The sequence below is a fragment of the Anabrus simplex genome, chromosome 10 (assembly GCF_040414725.1).
Source record: "Anabrus simplex isolate iqAnaSimp1 chromosome 10, ASM4041472v1, whole genome shotgun sequence".
Taxonomy (NCBI): Eukaryota; Metazoa; Arthropoda; class Insecta; order Orthoptera; family Tettigoniidae; genus Anabrus; species Anabrus simplex.
In genome coordinates this window covers 72,275,914-72,293,677 of record NC_090274.1, presented here as the reverse complement: position 1 = coordinate 72,293,677, position 17,764 = coordinate 72,275,914, and the positions used below count along the sequence as shown (strand labels likewise).

The window sequence follows — 17,764 nt, the reverse complement described above, 5'->3', positions numbered from 1 at the left end:
AAAGGAAAAATGAAGCAAGGTCAGTTTAAAGACAATACCCCCAGGACTTTCTGAAGCTGCAGCAGCAAGAAACAAACAACATACTCTCTTCTAAGGATTGGTGGAAATAGTTGTTTTAAAGGATGCAGAATTCCTATGAGTGGAACAGTACAAGAAAACGAAACAATGGAGAGTAGTGACTTGCTGGATAAAAGCATGACTGATAGGTCACAATTAAAACAGGAAACCGCGGATGACAGTTGAAGTAAAGTTTTTGGATCATACACAGTTTCTTTTTTTTCTTCTTCTTCTTCTTGTTGTTGTGAGCAAGTTTCACTGACCATGTTCTTAGCCATTTAGTACCTTCCATCTGTTTCCCCAACTTTATTGTTTCAACAAATAACAGCGTTCTTCCCAAAAATTTTCGTCAGCTGGGTGACAGGATGAGTAGCTGGGTGGGAAATACTATGTAAAAATGAATATTATAAAATTTAAATTTATTCCCCTCAGGGCATTAACACATTCACTCCCAGCTCCCTCCGCGAGTATTTAATCATACAGCCCAGCGGTTTTTAGATGACACCCGGCCTCGCTAGGTAACAAGTAACACATGGCTTTAACTTAGTATCTCTCCTATATAAACCCTAAACATCCGAAGAAAGGAAATACAGTACCTCCACAAGATGATCTAGTATGATTTTGTTACTTGCAACGACTATTCGTTTTATCACTCCGCACCACTTGAATCCCAACCGCGCTTCAGAGACCTCGGGACTGGTACGTGTATATTTAGATCACACATCCCACAATGTGGGAAATTACCCCATGCTGTAGTAAAATGTTAATCTACCCGCTATCTACCGGCAAATTGATATACTGTGTCACCTAACGTACATTTGAACGTAAAATGTTGGCGCAAATTCAAATACAACTAAGGTCGGATATGGGAACGAATGTGTTAACAGTAATATCAGACAGGTTAGTGTTATTACCACAAATAAGACATAACAGAGTATTTTGAACTTTTAGTATTCTGCTGCTCTATCATAATCACGTTCACCAGGGCTTACTACTCGGTTGCTGTGAAGTGTCAAACAGGTTTGCGATGTCAGTATTTACATTTTAATTTGGAGCATCCAACGACTCAAATATGTACAGTAGAACCTCGATAATTCAAAATCCGTTAATTCAAAGTCCCGCCTAATTCGAAGAACTCTCGTTCCCAGAAACATGAGGTACGATTTTGCATTATTTAAATGGTTTAATTCGAAATATGGATAATTCGTAATTCGAAGAATAATGTCGGTCCCATTACCGAAATTCAGACTTTTAATTCAAACTGTCTTTATATAAAAGAAAATAGTTCTTTTCAGAGTAATTTAAATTCAAAATTTATCCACGTCATAATAGAATGCGTCTTCCGGAACGTGCTGGGGTAGATTTCAGTATTTTCACTCACTTCGGTGTGTCTGCAGAGTGCTCCATATTTGCTCAGTTCAAGTAAAATCGTAATTCTTTTGTATTCAGCGTTTGAAGGAATGCCATAATATCACTTAGCAGAAAGTGTGCGGAGAAGCAGAATCTGCGAACACCGGCGATGCCGACAGTTGACGAAAAAGCGCGGCTCATATAATCAATTTGTACGCACCGAACATTGTCAATGCCGATGAAATTGCATTGTTGTTTTTAATGCCGAGCCCAAATGGACTGACGGTTTTATAGAAGGGAAGTGCCAGCCGGAAAATCGCACAAGGGGGTCATTGCACTGTGTTGCAATGCACACGGAAGCGAGAGACTTCTTCCCCTCGTCATAGGGAAGTTCAATAAGCCACGATGTTTTAAGGGCGTCGGGCACTTTCTGTGCAAGTACAGGACATCTAAAATGCATTCAGTACAGTAATTCAATGAATAAAGGACTTGCACAAGGGAGCCAGCACAATTTGTCCTCGTCTTTGAATCATGCGGTTTTTCTTTCGATGCTTGAGGTTATGTTTGCCAGTGATTTATTCAAGTGCATTATTTGAATAATATAAATGCACCTTGTTGGATACATTTTGGGAATAGATTTTACCAAGACATTTGAAAGGTTTTAAACTGTGAATCAAGGTGACTGTGTGCATTATTGCGTCTTAGAATACTTTGTGACGAGGCAAGGGTTCGCATGTCTGAATTACGAGATAAGTACCATGGCGGGAAATCGTACAGGATAAGTGAGTCACTGCACTGTGTTCAAATGCAGACGGAAGTGAGACACTTTCTCCCCTCATTATAAGAAAATTTCTGTGCAAGTACAGGACATCTAAAATGCATTCAGTTCAGTAATACAATGAATAAAGAACTTGCTCAGGGGAGCCAGCTTAGATTTCTCCTCGTCTTTGAATCATGCTTTTGTTTTCTTTCGTTGCGTGAGGTTATGTTTGTCAGTGAGTTATCCAAGTGAATACTGTATTGTAAATATGAATACTGTAAATGCACCTTGTTGGATACATTTTGGAAATAACTTTTTTCCATGGCATTTCAAGGGTTTAAACTTTGAATCAGGTTAATTGCATGCAGTACAGGTCTTATGACTTCGAATTAACGAGGTTTTACTGTATTAATATTATGTAAACTAACACATATCTAAATAGGTTATGTTAACTGGGCGGCGTGTAAAAATGGCAAGGCGGTGCGTCCATTAAAAAGGTCCTAGGGAGAACACTGAAATAATATGATATACTCACTCCAGATCATGATGGCACCTATCTCAATTTGCTTCCCACAATTAGGAGAACTAAATAAGGTAGACTAAAGGCAAGGAACAAGTTGTTAATATAATCTGCAAATGCCTGAACAAGATTTCTTCAATTAAAGATATTTCCACCGAGCTGGATAGCTGCAGTCGCTTAAGTGCGGCCAGTATCCAGCATTTGGGAGATAGTAGGTTCGAACCCCACTGTCGGCAGCCCTGAAGATGGTTTTCCGTGGTTTCCCATTTTCACACCAGGCAAATGCTGGGGCTGTAGCTTAATTAAGGCCACGGCCGCTTCCTTCCCACTCCTAGCCCTTTCTTGTCCCATCGTCTCCATAAGACCTATCTGTGTCGGTGCGACGTAAAGTAACTTAAAAAAAAAAAAAGCTATTTCCACATGTGTACACATTAGCAATGACATCTTGAGAGTGCTGCAACAACGTTTCTCCAACTTTTAAATCGCAACTCTACCAGAGCGGGGGGACTTCCTCCGAGATGTGCCGCAACAGGCCTCCTCAGCCATAGATTTATAGGAATTTTGCGACGCTCGGGAAAGGTGCCTGGACCTGACAACATTCAAATGGAGTTGATTGAAGGGGGAGGCTTACCCTTAAAGACAAGGCTCTTCACACTAATCCTTTTAATTTGAGGAACTCAGCTACCGGGTGACATGAAGGGAGGTGATCGCAGTATATTAGGAACTATCACAGTATCACTGCGGTCCATAGCTAGCTGGTAAACTTCCTGCGAAGGTTCTACTTGGCCATCTTCAGGTTGCCACCGAAATGATTCTCTCCCAAGTCTCAATGCGGTTTCCATACCTCACGAGGCGCAATTGACATGATCAGTATAACACAACTCCAAGAAAAATGCAGAGAAGAACAGCAACCCATCTACTTAGCGTTTTATGATCTGGAAAGGGCCTTTGACTCTCTCCCAAGGCCTGATATGTGGGCAGTGGCAAGACACTTTGGTTACCGTGAATGCTTCGTTGGCCTGGTTTGAGCACTCCATGATGGTATGTTTGGTTTGTATACTCCGTAATAAGCAGCAGCCAACGATGACATGAAATGAGTAGAGTAATGTTATGCTAAAATAAGTTAATCCATTTCAGACACTTAGATCATATTTATCTCTGAAGAACATTGCTGAACCAAGAATTCTAGTCAAGAGTTCCAGTTTTTTGTAGACGACCTTTATCCCTTTCAGTTCAGATTTTTAAAGGATTCAATGAGGCATACAGCTTCATGTTTTGAAAATAACACACCTCAATAATTCCCAATGAAAAGTAGAATTCTTTCCACAAAGAAAGAATTCTACCAAAAGACTTTGATAAATCAAAATACACAACAGAAGACTTCGCGTCTACTTGATATTAGAGAGAATAATCTTACTGTTTTACCCTTGAACACAAGATACAAGGTTCATTAACTGCAGCACTGATTTTCATAGCCTGTAGAAACTAAACACTTAAGTCATCTTCGTAAAATATATATATTACAATATATTAACAAAAATAGTGCCCCCCCAATTGAAGACGAAATATATTGCTACCTACTTCATGCCTTAGTTGGAGTTTTGATCATTATACCTACATTAGGTATCAGTAAAACAGTGATTCACACACACACACACAGGCTCAATAGCAATAAATTACGCTATTCCCCGTGTAGTAAAAAAGAATAAAAAGGTTCAGGCTCCACAAGCATTAAATGCAGTCATTTCCTTCCCGGCATAAAAAATACTACCTCTATAAGTTTCTCGAGATATACTTGCAATATCTAGATGTCTGTTATGTTTGGTCCATTTTCTCATTATTACTATTATAATTATTTACAATATTCTCTCTTGGTGTTATCCTTCTTCTCTCACCTCGCACCACCGAGACTGCAACAACCAACGGGGCGATTGGTATCGCCGTTTTATCTGAAACAAGACAACATAGCATGTTCATTTTCCAATTTTTCTGCCTTTGCTAAAAAAAAAAAAAACCCACAAAACAAAAACATTTCTCAGCACATTATATTTAAATAAAGATTTCATTGTAGCCAATGGTCATTAAAGTATATTTAATGACTAATTACATTAAACAGAATATGGTTGGTCCATCCGTCTTTTAGCAGAAGTGAAATCGCAGTAAGATGAATTGAATGCTGCGTGCGTGTTTTTAGTACGAAGACAAGGATTCCACCAGTTAAAACACAAAAGCCACATATATTAGCTGGTATAAAGTTCCCCTACAGACAATGAGTTGTTGTCCAACATATTCAACTAGAAAAGTACGAAAACATCTACTTACAATATTATAGAAGATATTTATGAGGGAGCCATTTTTCCTTCCTACATCCAAAGCACTCAACTTTCACAGTAAATACACTTATCAGATCAGTTACAGCATCGAGGTTATACATCAGTGGAACTTTACATTATACTTCACATGTTTTTGAAGACCTAGAGGTAACTGACATAGGACAAGGAACATAGCAGACAACGACGATGCGCAAATGTGTGACATCTGCAGGAAGATTGTACATAAAAATGAAAACTCTATACAGTGTAAAAATTGCGACAGATGGCAGCACATAGAATGTAGCGGACTGACAAAAGCAGAATTTGACATCATCATGAAAAGTTTTTTCCCTTTTCTTTTTTGCCATTTGCTTAACGTCGCACCGACACAGATATGTCTTATGGCGACGATGGTATGGGAAAGGCCTAGAATGGGAACGAAGCGGCCGTGGCTTTAATTAAGGTACAACCCCAGCATTTGCCTGGTGTGAAAATGGGAAACCACGGAAAACCGTCTTCAGGGCTGCCGACAGTAGGATTCGAACCCACTATCTCCCGATAACTGGACACTGGCCGCACTTAAGCGACTGCAGCTATCGAGCACGGTAGAAAAGTTTTCATTCCCCTCCCTAGAAGGAAACGCCTTCTCACTGGCCAACTCATTGAAAATGAGGCAACCAAGCTCGATAGCTGCAGTCGCTTAAGAGCGGCCAGTATCCAGTATTCGGGAGATAGTAGGTTCGAACCCCACTGTCGGCAGCCCTGAAAATGGTTTTCCGTGGTTTCCCATTTTCACACCAGGCAAATGCTGGGGCTGTACCTTAATTAAGGCCACGGCCGCTTCCTTCCCCCTCCTAGCCCTTCCCTGTCCCATCGTCGCCATAAGACATATCTGTGTCGGTGCGACGTTAAAAAAAAGGGGGGGGGGGGGGGCAAAGCCTCTCATAGTGCATTGGCACTGCTGGTGGCTCCAAGTAACCTATGTAGTAGCCTCCACGGTATGCACTAGTGATGCATCTTGGTGGGTGTGTTATTTACCAACTTAGCACACTGGGGTGAAATGCTGGGAACCAGGAATGAGCTAAGGGGAAAATTTATAATGTCCTATAACTGACCAACTATATTTTATGCATTTGGAACAAATATTTCAGGTTCCCTATGGGAATCAACATCTTTATCATCTGATGGCCAGACAGGCATCAATTTTTGAAAATGAGACAAAGTATCTCATAGAGCATTGGCACTGCAGGTGGCTCCAAGTAGCCTACACAGTGGCCTCCACGGTATGCACTAGCCATGCGTCTTGGTGATGTGCTATTTACCAACCGATGAGCCCAACTCAACACACTGGCGTGGCGTTATTACGCAAAGGAAACATTAATAATGTAATATTATTTGGACTATCAACTGTCTACGCGACACTTATTAAATTGTGTAAACTATCCGCACAAGTAACATTTTGTGGATTAAGCATTTTACTGTTGGACTCTGCTTTATTGATAATGTGCCGATGTCATGATTGGTAATATTGCCATTATCTATTTGAAAGTGGAATTGAACACTATGAGACTAAGTGGATGATAATACTACTCATTGGATGTACGGCTATTGGGACATGACAGCGCGTAACGTTTCTGCAAGTTATATCTAGTGTGTTCGATCGTACTGTGGACAGCAACATGTACTCTTGCGCTATCTGTGTGCGAGCTTTGTTACCGCAAGGTGTGCTTTGATGGAGCCCACCAGGCCGTGCTGCGAGGCTGGAGTGTGTCGCTCCTTGTGGCCTTGATCTGAGTGTGTCTGTCGACTGGTTGGCTTCAACGAAAGTGGATGATTGACTGCTAATAATGGAGTGCTTACCTCCACAAAAAACTATGATTTTACCTTCGGGTATTGGCTAAGGACGTATAACTGCCCCAGCAGGGGACTGTACTTGCCTTAATATTCTTCTATTATATTAGTATAGTTGTGTGGTGTAGTATGTAAGTTTATTACATAATTACTAGTGAGTGTATTAGTGTTGGTTCGAAACATGTCAGTTACTCAGTCATATGACCTCTTTATAAGTACGCTGTTCTAATTTATTGGTGTTAATGTTGTTTTCTTGGGGTGTCATTTATATTACAGGTTGTGTTTTTAACTATGATTTGAATTTCATCTAAGTTTGGTGTTATTGCGTTCTAGTTTCAAGTGAAAGTCATGTGTAGCTGTGAAGGTCATTATTGTCTGCGTAACTTTTGAAATTCGCACTTGGCTTGGTGTAATATTGTTTTCGCTAGTATTCTTTGTTTACCTGCGCATATGTGTAAGTTTTCTGTGTTATTTCCTGGATGCGAGTGAGGTTACTACTTTTAAAATTTTGTATGTATCGCTGATGCTGCGGTATTCGTGTTTACCCCGGTATTTGGTGTTGTGATTCTCTGTTTGGTTTTCGGGCATCCTTTCGTGTATTTCGGCCTTCTTGTCCGTGTTTCAAGCTAATGCTATGCTGCACTAAGTTTTCATTTTTAAAAAATATTATTTTATTTATTATTATTAATCTTTTAAATTTTTAATTTCTCGTGGATACCTATTTCTTGGATGGGGTTGGAATTCCTTGTTTTATTTCTATTGCGGGTATTTAAAGTGATATTTACTTAATTATGTGTGTAATCCCGCGTAATATTAACATCATTTTTTTAAACAACGACTTTGTAACGTCTGCTGGTTTAAATCAAGGGTCTTGGGCACCCCTAGCACGAGATGTTTGGGTTTGGTCTTATCCCATATCCGATTGTTTATTATCTCGGGTGCTTGGCCGCATGTAACTTATTATTGCTGCGTTTGGTATCGGTCGTGCTCCGTGTGGAGGACAATGCATTGTTTTTCTTCTCATGTCATATTTGTTTTTCGGTCTCGGTGTTGTGAAGTTAACTGGCTCTTTCTATTTTAATATGTTTAGGATGTCTTATTCATCGCCCTAGCCTTCTTTTGCTTCTGCGATTTTAATATAATTTTTATTTGGGCTATTCTCCTTATTCTGTGGGTTCTTGTGTGATGACACTATGTTGAGATTTGTGTTCCCTTGTGTTTTAACGTGATGTGTCGGATGTTCTTATTCATGTGGGTACTGTGGGGACTAAACCTCTGCTGGGTTTGATTTGCCCTTGATTTGCCATACAACCCATTTTTCGGGTGTTAATCTTAAATTTTATTTCATGTAGATATTTTCAAAAATGTGTAAGGTAAGGAAGGAGCTGGTGCACCAGAGTAGTTTGGGGACTGTTATGAATTTATTTACTTCAGAATTAACCTTATTTACATGTAGATTATTTATTTAATGAAAATTTATTATTCTTCTATTACTTAATCATTATTTTTCAGAATTTTTCTTTCTTTTCATAAGTTAGTGTAATGTAAATTATTATTTATATATATATATATATTTTTTTTTTTTGAAAATATTGGTGTCATTTTGATGTTGAATTTTGCCTCGTAGTTCCTCGATCCCCTCCTCTCTTTCCATTTTGGGCTGGTTGCTGCACTCTTCCTTGTTTGTTATGAATTTTTGCTCATTTTATATTTATCTTGTGTGCACATGTCCCTATGACGCACGTTATTTTGTTAAATTGTTAGGGGCGTTGCAATGGGGCGATAAACGCTGGCAACCAGGAATGAGTTAGCAGGAAAATTTGTAATGTCCAATAACGGATGAACTATATTGATATTATAAATTTACTCATTTGGAACAAATATTTCAGGTTCCCTATGGGAATTAACATATTTTCCATCGTTACTGGAACCAAGGAACCGGAACAGAACAGTCTTCGAGCGGGAGAACGAAGAGCCTGGCTGTACGTAGGCGTGTGCGTCCTTTGGTGAAGAGGGAAGAACTGATAGCCCACATAAATCAATGTGGTATCACAGGGCAAAGAGAAATTGAGCAACTCGAATCAGCAAGCTTCAACAAAGCATACAAAATTGGTATCCTTTTTGACAAGAAAGAGTTTATAGAAAAATCCGATGCTTGGCCAAAGGGTAACATAGTAAGATGTTATATTTCTCGGAGATGGAGAGGGGAAGGAAATAGAGCATAACGCATAGGATGAGAGTGATACAATAAAGCTCTGAACAGGGAATGTAGAAGGATTAACGACAGTGCCCAATACAATACAATACAGACACTCCAATAATAGCCCAAACGATGCCTTAGACGACCCCATATGCTTAATGTTATGCAATGTAGAGGGACTAAGAAGCACCGTAAACTAAATGCCAATGAATATTATAGACATGGACATTGTGTTTTTTTTTCTTTTTACCAGTTGCTTTACATCGCACCGACACAGTTAGGTCTTATGGCGACGATGGGACAGGAAAGGGCTAGGAGTGGGAAGAAAGTGGCCGTGGCCTTAATTAATGTACAGCCCCAGCATTTGCCTGGTGTGAAAATGGGAAACCACGGAAAACCATCTTCAGGGCTGCCGACAGTGGGGTTCGAATCCACTATCTCCAGATGCGAGCTCACAGCTGTGTGCTCCTAACCACATGGCCAACTTGCCCGGTCACGGACAATGTAATACTAGTAAAGACGTTCTTAACAGATCCATTATCGATACAAGGACACTATGCAACACACAGTCTAGCATTGCAAGTGGCAAAAGGACGACCCAGTGGAGGAATATCTTGCTTCGTAAAACTGAAACTCACTCCAATCAGAACTATATATAGAACACAGCAGCGTTTGCTGGTCAAAACCACGTTTACATCAGTGATATGTGCATACTTTATGCCAGATACCCAAGAAGACACCATAACAGACTCACTTAAAGAAGCAGTGAACATTATAGGAAAGAAAGAACCCCTCATCATAGGAAGTAATCTACACTGTCGCATAGACGTGCCAAATCAGAAAACACAACTGGTGATAGAATATCTAAAATCTGAAGGATTTATGCTAGTAAACAAGCCAACAGAACCGACGTACATCTGTCACAACTGACACAGTATCATAGATCTTGTCTTCATAAGCCATAAAATCATCGTAAAATCTCTCAAAGTAATAAATGAATCACCAACGACCCCTATCAGAAAACATCTACCTATTAAGATAACTGCAACAGTGAAATATTTTGAACCGAAGAGCCAACAGGTGAAGACAAAATAAAAAAGAGTAACCAATCTGGCAGCCTTCCAGGAAATCACTCCAACGTTGGAAATTATTCAAAACGATATAACCAAAGGCAGCCCAGGAGATAGAACAGGTAATATGAATGGGAATGGTAAAGATTGAGGAAAGGCCGAGGAAAGCAAAATCATGGTTTGATCAAGAATGCTATAATCTTTGGAAAGATACTCGTATAGCTCTCCACAAAGCAAGGTGTTCATGCAAAGAAAGCAAATTACATATCTATGCAATGAAGATAAGAAAATGTAAGGTTTTATTAAAAGAAAAAACATATAGATGGAGAGAAACTTGAAGAGGCAAAATTAAATCCACTTGTAGTTCTAAAACCAAGAAAGCTGCACTTCCCTCATGATTTTGCTATAGAAGACTGGGAAGAACATTTTAGGAAAGTGCTGAACAAAGTCAACTTATCTGTAACTACAGCGGATAATATCGTACAGGAAGAAAGAAACTCTTTCAGGACTTTAAAAAATTCTGTAAGGGATTTGAAGGTTAAGAAAGCTGCAGGAATTGATGGCATTTTCAACAAACATATACAAAGTACAGAAAATGTACTACTAACAACATGGGCGTCACTCTTCAACAAATGTGTGGAAATGAATGAAAGCACACTATATTTTATCCTTGTTTGTACAAAAAGATTTTTACCTACCAAAAATGCAGGCAGGTTTGTAAGACACAACAAAATTAAACATCACACCACATACTGGTAAACCTCCTTAATATGAATAACTTGGCAGTTATGAAAATACCATAAAATCAAGTCATTAAAGTATGAAGGTTTTCACGGCCGGTGTCAATATAAAAAAAATCTTCCGGGCTATTATGCCGTGGTCCACTCCTCTCGTTTCTTCCAGACGTTTCGACTACTGGTGCGGTAGTCATCATCTGTGGCGTCTTGTAGATACGCTCTCCTGTAACCCGCTGGCGGCTGTGAAAGTTGTTTGGGAAGCAGCTGTATTTATATGCGAGTGTGCGGCCTCCAATTGGTTCGCGCCGTGCAATCCGACACCTGACTGAATATCTGAAAGCACAACCTCCGACTGGGTCGCGCCGAGCAGTCTGACGTTCGGTTGGGTCTCTGAGCACACGACCTCCGATTGTAAATTAATAATTCCCTCGTTCCTACTTTAAAGTTAAGTACTACTATAAACATCATCTCTAATAGTCCTTTTTTATGAAAAAAAATGCATGATAGTGTATATACTTAGCATTACTGCCAATTAGCAAAACTCTAGAAATTTAAGATATAGGGACAATGTAATTTATGTCAATTCTATTACTTTTCAGATCAAATGTGAGAAAAATACCACACAGATCAACTTATGCGATGCATCTGATATGAGTACAGAAATCAGTATCAATGCAACCTTTCTACCAATCCACTTTGGGCAGCGACCAACAACCATTTTCTTCAGATTTATGCGCTGCAATATTGGGAGCTAATACATGCCCCTGCATAAACCGGAGCATCTTCAAATTTCAACAAGCTGCTGGGAGCAATCACCAAGTTGAAAAAGAGTGGCATGCCCCTCGTGGAGTCATTTAGGATTGTGGAAGAAGCCAGGGGAAGTTCTGACCTAACCTCTGGGAAGGCAGTCACTGTCAGCACAGTGACTTCATTGAAGTTTTGTCCAATCACTTCATGTGATGTTGAGAGATTTTTCTTTCAGCACAAAAAAAATTATGCATGAGAGGAGAACAAGATTGTTACCAGAAAACATCGAAACGTTGCTTGTAAATTCCTTTTATAGTAATTGAGTGTGTTTTTAAATTATAAGACATTTTTCATGCCTATTTTGTTGCCTTTTTTTACACGTTAGCGCCTATTTAAATGCTTATTTTGGCTCCTTTAAGAGCCAATATGCCTGCCTATTTTAACTGTTTTTAGTGCCTTTAATTCTTGTCTCTATTCATGACTGACGAGTTATTGTCAGAAGTGCGCAAGGCTAACCGGTATGCCAGTGTAAAGATTCAAAAGGTTACGTCCCTCAGACGTGAGTCTATTTAGAGGTTGTGGACAGATTTTACTCTTTCTGAATTGAAAGAACTTTTAGGCGTAATCCTAAATATGGCAATGAACAGCAAGCCTGAATTATGACACGAGACAGTGTTTTTCTGCAATATTTGTAGAAAAAAGTCTGGAATACGTCCCGGCAAGTGGCTTGAGAAGTTCCACACAATGCACAATTACAGATAAAAAGTGACAGATAATTTCAGACTTAAAAATACTGAACTCTGAACCTGAATATTGTATTGTACTTGTACTATATTTATTTTGTGTTTGCTTTAGTTGATTTTTATAAATAAGCTGTCCATATACACTGAAGAAAATGGAAATTGCAACACCCAGAACGAGTTGTGCTACATTGCTGCAACTGAACATGCAGGACGAGTGTTCGGTTGTGATTCAATGATTACACTTTCAGGTCCCCCTGACCGCAAGTTTGGACAACAATCAATACAGGATGTACCCACCATGAGCTGCAATACACTGATGAATTCGTTAAGGCATGGAGTCAATATGGCCCTGGATCGCTTCCTGAGGAACTGTGGCCCATGCTTGCTGCACTGCACGGGTCAGTTTTTCCAGAGTTGTGGGTGGCTGAGGACGGTTGGCCAGTTGTCGACCCATCATGTCCCACACATGCTCAATAGTACTGAGGTCCGGGGATCTGGCGGGCCATTCTAAGGTTGTGATGTCGTGGAGAGCTTCTCTGGAGATGCGTGCAGTGTGAACCCGGACATTGTCCTGCTGAAATATCCCATTAGCAATGTTCGCCATCATAGGGACAACCACTGGATTGAGTACCCTATCAATGTACTGTCGAGCAGTCATAGTGCCCTCAACAAGCACTAATTGTGATTTCACATTAAACCCAATAGCTCCTCAGACCATAATGCTTGGTGTTGGCCCTGTGTGCCTCTCGACAATAAGATCTGGGTGGCCCCTCTCCCCGGTACGTCGGCGCACACGATTCCGGCGATCACTGCGGGCACGACAGAAGCGCAATTCATCACTAAAGACGACCCTATGCCATTCGTCAACCCACGTCGTTCTTTCTCGACATCAGGCCAGCCTTACCTATTGCTGTTGTGGGGTCAATGGAACACCTTCTGCAGGGACACGGGCTCGTAAGCCAGCTGCACGCAGGCGATAACCAACTGTTTGTTGTGTAACGTGGGATGCCACAGCTGCTTGAATTTGCGCTGCTGTTGCATGGGGTTCCATCTGGGCCATCTGAATGATGCGGCGATTCTCTCTCACAGTTGTCTGTCGCGCTGGGCCTGTGCCAAGTCTACGAGTGTGGGTACATTCATTTGACCACTGCTGCCACACACGTTGTACCGTAGATGCCTGTCGGCCAACACGTACAGCGACAGTCCTTAGCGATAATCCAGCCTCGCACAGCCCAATTATCCGAGCCCTCTCAAACGGCGACAGTTGTTGATAGCGTGCTCTTCTCTGTCGTTGAGGCATGTTTGACGGGGAACACTTCATTGCACAGACTGAAAGTCAACTACGCTACACCAGAGTCCGTATACTGGAGTTGATTCCTTCGCGACCAATCACGTGGGGAGACCTGTAGCACCATTCCAACGGGTCTGAAACTTTGATCGTTTACATACCTACATGGCATCGTTCCATATCTTGAATAATCAACACAAACGACCAATGCCTTCCTGGTGTTGCAATTTCCATTTTCTTAAGTGTATTTGTGCTGTCTCTTATCCTTCTGCAAGCAGATTTTTAAACGGAGCTGGAGACGCAGGAGTGTTCAGAAAAAAAGGAGGGCTGCAGGTTCATTGGTTGAAGGCTGTATTCCATTCATTTTAGGAAAGGATGGAATTACCAAGTGGGGCCTCCATGCTCCCGCTACAAATGTTCGAACCTGGAAACAGTATTCCAGGAAAGATGCTACAAGAAGCAGAACTGACTGTGTAAAATGTATGTTTCCTGTCTGTTATGTTGGATTCTCTTCTTCTTCTTCTTTTCTAGCCTATTTCAATCCACTGCTGGATATAGGCCTCTTCCATGTGCTTCCATCGTCTTCGGTCTTGAGCCACTTGGAACCAGCGTGTTCCAGCCAACAGCTTTATGTCGTCGAGCCATCTCTTCAGGGGTCTTCCAATGCCTCTCTTGTGTCCCCATGGTCTCCAGTGAACAATCCTAGAGGTCCACCTGTTGTAGTCTTGTCGAGCTACGTGTCCTACCCATTGCCATTTTAGTTTTGCTACTATCTCTAGGATGTCTGTTACATTAGTTCATACTGAGCATACTCCTCCTGTCTCAAATTTGTTTAAATTTTGGTGTTCCTAAATAAATAAGTATTTGTTTAAATTTAAGCATTTGTGTTCCTAAATAAATTGTTTATCCAGTAATCGGGAGATAGTGGGTTCAAGCCCCACTGTCGGCAGCCCTGAAGATAGTTTTCCGTGGTTTCCCATTTTCACACCAGGCAAATGCCGGGGCTGTACCTTACGGCCGCTCCCTTCCAATTTCTAGGTCTTTCCTATCCCATCGTCGCCATAGGACCTATCTGTGTCGGTGCGGCGTAAAGAAAAAATTGTCTACCCCTTAGTCTCGTTTCTTAATAAGCGGGCGGGAATGAGGTGAGATGAATTTATATAGCATTTATGCACCCGGAAGCCCTCCCTGTTGCCAAGGAGACCAGGGAAAGCCAACATAGCAATAGGGCAATGTTGCAACACCGAATGCACCCATCCCATCACCGTATGTTCACTAAACTACCCATCTTTCATTGCTGCGTACAATGACGCATTTTGGAAATGTTCTCAACAGTGACAATGTTTTGCATTTAAACACGATGTGTTTATGACCACTGGTAATACATACAAGTGTAACTGACAAGATTTTACATCTCCTTACCCTTTTCTTTTACCGTATAATTTTCAGGCGTATTGAAATTATTTTTTCATTCCTGCCTTTTACAGCCATTTTTATTTTGAACTCACTACATTTTGTATGATAATGATTGATTTACTGTGTTTTGACTGAAATGTTACAAAAAAAAAAATTGCTCAATTTTTTATTTAGAGATTAAATTAATATGGTTTTAATAGACTTGCCTTGAACACCTACAACAAGAATATCTCGATCAATGCAAAACTCAAGACACTACCCCTGGAGGCTTTATAAGTAGCTGAAAGTTTGAACACGATAAAAACAGGATTGGTCAAGAAGATGGAACTAGTGGAGAGAAAGGTCCTGAGGAAGAAACTGGGACCACAAAGAACACAGGATGGATCATACAGAAAGAAGGGAAACCAAGAATTATATCTCAAGATGGAAAAGTTCTGAGATACCATACGGAAGAGGAGAGCCATGTTTTTCAGACATGTCTATAGAATGAACCCAGGGAAGACTGACCAAACACATAACAAGATTTTTTGAGACCATAAAAACTACAGTGCGCTGGAGCCAGGTGAAGAAGGACCTGGAAGAAATGGGAAAACAAGGAACGGAAATCAGCAACAGGGATGCTTACAAGTCGAGGATCAAGGCATCGAAAAGGTTTCAAGAAAAAGTCAGATCTCCCAATCAAGCGCCCTGGGCAGAAGAAACGAGGAGACTGCAGAGTGAAAGGATGAAGGAGAACTGGATGAAAGCCCAGAAACAGATGAAGCTGAATTCGAATGAACATGGTCCATAGTCGGCCAAAACTAAAGAAGAAGAATGGTTTTTATAGTGAAAAAAAAAAAAACAACCCTTTCTTCAAATCCATTTACATTACTTGCAAGTCTATAAATGAAGTAAGTCTCCCATACACACTCAGATGCTGTTGAATACAATAATAGTTCACAATCATCTTGACAGACATTAGACTGATGCTTCCACTGCCCATATTAATAGATACAACATCTTGAGAGTTCTTATGGTATGAAAAAGGAAACTAGAAAATATTAAAATTTTGTGTACAATTTGCTCCATATCCTCAGAAGAGAAACTTGACCAACCACTACTATGTCTGTTCCCACAATGCCAAAGGCACAGTGACCTGTCTGGTGACGAACAAGAATATCATTTACCAGGTGCATGCATAAGTATGAATTTGATACATACGTCAGTTTGTCCGACATTAACCTACCAACACACCCAAGTTGAATCCGCCAAGCACAAGCATCTGTGTTGTATCGTTCAGTGATCATGTAAATGCCTGTGCCTGAAAAAGAACATTATTTGCTTTTCTAATTTAGTCCAAAGAAAAAAAACTGTGGAAAGTTACCGTTTGCTGGTAGAAACAAATGGTGAACACGCTCCATCGATTAGAACATGTGAGACATAGTTTCGACAATTTAAATGTGGTGATTTCAATGTGAAAGACAGTGGTGGGACCAGAGCGGTACTGTGTATTATGAGCTCCTGAAGCCTGGCGAAACCATTACTGCACAATGCTATCGCCAACAAATGATTAATTTAAATCACGCATTGATTGAAAGACGACGGGAATGGGCCAGAAGACATGGCGACGTGATTTTGTTGCACAACAATGTGCTGCCTCGCACACAAAAACCAATGCAAGACACCTTGAAATTGCTTGATAAGACATCCTTCCGCTCCCACTGTATTTCCCTGACCTGGCGCCATCTGACTATCACCTCCTCGCATCAATGGGGCACGCGATCACAGAGCAGCACTTCAGCAATTTCGAAGAAGTTGGAAAACAGCTCGATGAATGGTTCGCCACAAAATACAAGCAGTTTTTTCTGGCATGGTATTCATTACTTAACTGAAAGATGGGCGAAGTGTGTAGAAACCGATGACCAATATTTTGAATAAACAAAAAATGAATTTCCCTTGAAAATTACGAGGGTTTTTTACCGCGAAAACTGGCAAAAACTTATTCATACACCTGTTAAATAAGCAGAGTAGGTAAGGTTCAATTTATTTTAATAATTGTGATGTTTACGTAGGCAGTGCAGAGCAACTAAACAAGGCCTGCCTGAATTCCTGTTGCTGAACAGTCAAGTTCAGAAATCACCTTATTTTGGAGTGTGACAACCTTTTCTTTCAATCCAGGAAGTAAAAGTTTGAAATAGCCTTTCAGACTGGTTTCTTAAGTAAGGGTTTCTTTCCTTTCCAGCATATTGTAGCTTAAGAAACGATACCACATATCTGATAATGCTCTTCCTTTCCATTATTTTCCTTAAGACTGGTCATGCCTCCAGCCAGATATGAAGCCCATCAGAACAATTTTTGTTGTGTTAATTTTCCTATGCTTATGTGTAAAGGAAAATGAACCTTACCGTACTGTACTGCAAAGTCCTCCAAACTTGTGGGATCCAAGGTAATGTCATAACTCATAACCAATATGTTATCAAACACACTGATCCATGTAGTAAGCAAGCAAAGTTAAAAAACTCAATAATGGTCTTCCTCAAGGATCTGTGGTGTCCCCATTGCTGTTCAATTTGTATATTGCAGATATACCTTACACCACATCATGCCAACTTGCTTATTCTAAAGAGAGACCTTGGCATTGTGTACTAGTACTTTGATGAGTGGTGTCTAATTCCAAGCATCAGTAAAACAGATACTTGTTTCTTCCATCTAAATAACAGACAAGCAGGTGCAG

The 17,764-nt window shown here is 40.5% G+C and overlaps 1 protein-coding gene across 1 annotated transcript in view; it reads right to left on the bottom strand.

The window, feature by feature from the left end:
• Nucleotides 1–3,059: 3,059 nt before the first annotated feature.
• The window catches only part of AGO1 (protein argonaute-2), a 327,978-nt gene continuing 313,273 nt past the window's right edge, over nucleotides 3,060–17,764 (bottom strand). Inside the window, exon 20 of the mRNA XM_067155023.2 lies at nucleotides 3,060–4,636. The gene's annotated coding sequence lies outside the window, so the exon portion shown is untranslated. The remainder of the gene's footprint in view (nucleotides 4,637–17,764) is intronic.